Below are 5,511 nucleotides of genomic sequence, written 5' to 3'. Positions count from 1 at the left end.
GTGAGTGGCAAAGCCGCGTCTGAAATTCCCGTGTCAGGAATCTCCCACTGCCTGCCTTGCTTTCCCCCATATATACATTTCCATGTACATATTTATGTCATATTTATATTCCCATTTATTTTCCGGGAAATATCTGAAATTGTGTGGAAACAATTTATAAAGAAAAAGGCAGTTCCCGACATTCATATGTCCCTGAGTCACTAACCCCCAAATAACTCCTGGCTCGGCTGCGTTTTGCTGCTTCTGAAAATGACATTACTTCAGCCTGTCCCAGCAAGGCCTCCATTTTATGTACATTCCTGTCTGAACACTTGAGAAGGGCTCACGGAGTGGGCCAACAGCTTTGCGGCTTTCGAAGCACTTTTAAGTTGCACATGAGAAGGAGTGAAGGAAGGAAGGTAGAAATATCTTAAGAGATTAAGCACCTTACCATGTGCCAAGCACGATACGAGGCATATTACAGATATTTTCTCGCCGAATCCTCTCAACAGCCGTGTCACAGGTGTTTTATAGTTCTCCCCATTTCACAGGTAAAGAAGTCGAGGCCACGGAAGTGCAGCGACTTGCCCAAGGGCACTTCTGTATTTGTTGGAATCAGGGTCATTCATCTAGTCAGTGGACTCCTGATGCCAGACCCAGTGGTCGGGGCTGAAGATTCAGGGTGAGGGGCACCCAGCCTCTCCCTCTGGGATTTTTTTTTTTTTTCAGCGTTTATGTATTTTTGGGACAGAGAGAGACAGAGCATGAACGGGGGAGGGGCAGAGAGAGAGGGAGACACAGAATCGGAAACAGGCTCCAGGCTCGGAGCCATCAGCCCAGAGCCTGACGCGGGGCTCGAACTCATGGACCGCGAGATCGTGACCTGGCTGAAGTCGGACCTGGCTGAAGTCGGGCGCTCAACCGACTGCGCCACCCAGGCGCCCCACCCTCTGGGATTTTACCCGTATCGGGGTCAGGCTGACCCGACATCAAGAACGCTTATCACCACACAACAGCCTTTGAAACATTGCTTTCCCCTCTCCTCTGTGAGGTACGTGTGTGTGCCATCTCTCTACGCCATTTCCTGCTCCCTTTCTTCAGCCTTCTCCCCAGCCACACCTATGGACTCCCTCTGTAGTTCCCTTCATTCAGACGATTCTGGAAATGCCACCTCCAGCAGGAAGTCTCCTTGACTGATCCAGCCCACAGGCCCTTCCCCCTCCTCCCTCTTTTGTATTGTTCTCCTTCACAGGCACTTTCCAGACAGGGAGCCCCTTGAGGGCAGAGAATGTGGCCAGTTCCACTCTGGGTCCCCTAAGCCAGGCCAAGGGCTCGGGGAAAAATCTGCTGACTGATCAGCAAGCACGAGTGAAAGAGAGAACGTGAACGGGGAGAGACCAGAAGATGGATGAAGTGAGATCGACCTGTTTCACTTTGGACAAATCACGGGCTCTCCCTGAATCTCTCTGTTCGGTTCTTTCTTTGTAAAGTGGGGATCGCGATCCCCGCATTCCTCACAGCCCTGCAAGGAGGGCGTGGGTGAGGGTGGATGGAAAGCCACCTCCTTTCCAGAGTTGTCCGCCGTGTGTTCTCAGATCTACTGCGTGTCCTTGGGCCAGACACGGCCCTCTCTGGGACCTCTGGTCCTTTGATGCCCAGATGACCACTAAGGTTCCTCCTGGCTCTGCGCCTGCTCCAGCACGTGGAAATGCACATGGTGTCGAGGACCTTCATCTTCCCGGTGCCTCCCCAGCTGGCCAGCCCAAGCCAGGGACATTCCTGGGAGTCTGCAGGGCTCCAGACATCCTGGAGCCAGGAGGGGAGAGGCTGGGGATGGGTCAGGCCTGGAGCCCCACAGAGGCTGCTACTGTCCTACCAGCCCACACGGGAGGGGACAGGTCACAAGGGCGTCCCACGAAGTAGGGCAAACCCAGACAGGAGGTCTCAGACACACAGGCCCCAGCCGGGCAGAGGGGGGCGGGGGTGGCTGAGGACAGAGCTCGGACTTGCCCCAGGACCCTGCTAAACCTCTGATTTGCTGCTGGGTGACCTCAGGTGTCCTCCTCTGTAGGATAGGTGCCAAAGGGAGATCATGACAAATGGCACTCCCCTGACTGTGGCCCAGCTCAGGCCACACCATCTCTCCCCAGACTTATGCCAACGGCCTCCTCGCTGGCGTCTTGGCTTTCAGATAATGCCTTTGGGTGCGTGTGGCTCAGTAGCCACCATGGCCCTTTACCTAAGATGAAGACAGAGCTGTGAGGCCTGACCTTCGGGCTGCCGGAGCCGGGAACAGGCTGCGATTCCACTGTTGCTATCAAATCAGCTCCAGATAGCTGTGCTCAAGGCCTGGGCACCAGAGGGTCATGGTGCCTCCAGCCGCCCCTCCCTGCCCCCTGCCTCCCTGCCCCGCCTGCTTAGGGGAAGAGAGGAAGGAGAAGGGGCAAAGGAGGGAAGCACTGCCGCTCCAGAGGCTGAGGTCACCTCCCCGTGGCCCATATGGAGCCACCACCCCGGCCCCCTCCCCCAGTCCCCCACTCTAAGCGTCTCCTTAGCAGAGGCTCAGGGATGAAGAGACCCAGTCTGGGCGAATCCGTCATTCACTTCAAGACGCAGGCCGGGAAGTAAAAAGCCACTCCAAGTCCATTCCCAGTGGCGGGTTCTTCTGCCCCGCGTCTTGCCCAGAGCGATAGGGCTCGCCCCCAACCTTGCCTTCCCCCGCCATGAACACACGCGGCTGTGTTTGGGGTGACCTCACGCGGGGCCCGGACACCGGTTGACTCTGAGCTGGGTTCTCAGGCTGGGCATGGATGACTTCCCGACCCTCTGTTATCAGCTGGGTGACCTTGAGAAGGCTCCCAAGCTCTCAGAGCCCCACTTCCCTCATCCTTAAGAGGCACCTAAAAGTAGCTGTCCCACAGGGAGGAAACAAAGTTGAACAAAGTTGAAAGTGTTTTCGAGGGGCGCCTGGGTGGCGCAGTCGGTTGAGCGTCCGACTTCAGCCAGGTCACGATCTCGCGGTCCGTGAGTTCGAGCCCCGCGTCGGGCTCTGGGCTGATGGCTCCGAGCCTGGAGCCTGTATCCGATTCTGTGTCTCCCTCTCTCTCTGCCCTTCCCCCGTTCATGCTCTGTCTCTCTCTGTCCCAAAAATAAATAAACGTTGAAAAAAAAATTAAAAAAAAAAAAAGAAAGTGTTTTCGAGGTGCCCAGTAACCCCTGACCATCTTCTCCAGGCAGTCGGGGCACAGGCTTGCTCTCAGTGAACTGGCCTTTCCTCTCTCCTCCACCCTCTTGACGCCCGGCCCACTTTTTAATAGCTTAGTAGCCACCCGATGAGCCTTTCCTCGAACAACTTATTATTAATGCTTTTTATTATGTTAATGAATTTTCCTCTAACTCCCAGGGGGCTATGAGGCCATTTCGCACACATTATCTCAGTCAGCTCTCCCAGTGGCCTGGCAGGTTAGGATTCTCATCATCCCCAGTCTGCAGATAAGGAAACAGAGGCTCAAGAAGCAAGGCTGCGGTAAGAGTCCACTGTGTGCTCCATCACCCCATGCTATAGTGACAGTAGCAGGGGCAGGGGAAGGCATTTACTGAGCACCTGCCGAGTGCCAGCACCCATCCAGCCAGATTGTCTGAGCCTCGTTGTGGGTGGGGTCTCCCCTTCTCTCTTCCATCCACCTTGCAGGCCCCCGTGGAGATGGCTGTCTGAAGAGGCGGAGCTGAGGGCAGGGAGGATGGGGACGGGTGTGAGCTGTCAAATTGGGAGGGGTGTGGTCCCTGCAGCATTCTGGAAAGCTCCACTGAGACTGAGTGGCCTGCAAAGCAGGTGCAGAAGAGCAGAGGACCCAAAGAAAGGGAGGGGAGGGGAGGGGAGGGGGGGGAGGAGGGGAGGGAAAAGAGAGACTTGCTCAAGGCCACAGGACCGTCCCTCAGGGTCCCCTCTGCCTGCAGGTCCTCTTGCTCCCGGGGAGCTTGGTGAAGTCCTTGGGCTCTTAGATGCGGCATCTCCCAGAGGCGCTGAGGTACCCATACGAGGACTCCCTGATTCCTCCTAAGGTTTCCACAATTCCAAGTATCCAGTTCCAGGAGTTGGTGGATTATGTGACAAGAGTGTGGGCTTTTGGAAAGCCGGCCCTTTAGTAAAGCTGCCTTCGGGGTAGGATACAAAGAGTCCTGGGTAGACTCCTTTGTCCCAAAATATCACTGTTCTCGCTCTCACACTGCCTTTGTTACCCCCATGAAGTCACTTCCTGGGCTGAAGGTATTGAAGGCTTCTGTTAAAATGAAAATCCGCTGTTTTCTAGACTTCTCAAGAAATATCAGGTGAGTGATGTCTCCATCCGTTAAGGGTTAGGGTGGACAAATCTACTTGTTCTGAGCCCTTTTTAGCTGTGGACACTTCGTATCAGACAATTTATTGAGCGGAGCAGCTCTGGTCAAATAGGGAGCGAGGCATTTGCTGAAGTCCCCAGCATAAGTGGTGGCCTTCGAGGGGCTCCGAGGAGGGCTGGCACTGAACAGTCTTTAGTGAGTGGCTGGGATTTTGCCAGGAGGAGGCAGGGAAAGGGCGTTCCAGGTGGAGGGACATACTTGGCCAAAAGCATGGTGGTGGGAGGGTAGGTGGGCTGATGGGGAGGCAGGTCAGGGGAGGGGACCTACAGTGCCCGTGAGGAGGAGGCCGTGGCTGGGGAGGGGCTGGTCTAGAGCAAGACTTGGTGGCTCCAACTTCTCACCAGGCTGGTGAGAGCAGGGCTTGGGGCAAGTCCTAGAGACCGGGGGCTCCACCATCAAAGCATGTCCAGTCTAGGTGGGGGACAGATCTGTATCCACACAGGGTGCTCAGGGCTCTGAGGGGGTGCAGGATGAAACACAAGGGCTGGAGGGCACTGAGCCTGGTGGGGGGACCCCAACTAGCGGGGGAATCAGGGAAGGCTTCCTGGAGGAGTTATGTAATGCCTGTGCTGCCCCCTAAAGTAGGAGTCAGCACCTTGAGGAGGCCGCTCAGCTAGCATGGGCCTAGCATGGGCAGAGACTGTGTGCCCTCCTCAAAGAGGGGTTTTGAAACCAAAGAATATGGTGCCCTACCCTGCCCTGTCCTAGCCTAATGGGGTCCCTGAGTGTGCCCAGGCTCCCTCCCTCCCTCCACTGCCTCCCACCCTCCCTGCCTCAAGCCTCACCCATTCCAGTTCATCCTTGACCCCTCCAGGACCCCTGTTTGAAACCCCATTGAGACCTAGGCCCTGCCACACTGTTCTCCACGGTGCCATCCGGCCTTCAGGCAAAGTCCAGACTTCTCCTGGTTTGGGGTGGGGGGGGCGGGGCAGGGGCAGACATGATCCCAGCCCTGCCAAGCTCTCCAGCCTCCGAGGGGGCAAAAAGGTGAGGCTGGAAGCGTGGGGGGGCCCCGGCTGCCTTCTCCGGATGGGGTCGGCGGAACTTCCCGAGATAAGGGCGGCCAACAATGGGGGGCTGTGTGGTGCAGCCTGTTTCCCGGCTAGAGGAAATGAATGGCCTTCGCATCATTAA

Source organism: Prionailurus bengalensis, chromosome D1, assembly GCF_016509475.1.
Source record: "Prionailurus bengalensis isolate Pbe53 chromosome D1, Fcat_Pben_1.1_paternal_pri, whole genome shotgun sequence".
NCBI classification, from domain to species: Eukaryota; Metazoa; Chordata; class Mammalia; order Carnivora; family Felidae; genus Prionailurus; species Prionailurus bengalensis.
The sequence above is the reverse complement of the archived record's forward strand: the minus strand, read 5'-3'. Positions refer to the sequence as shown.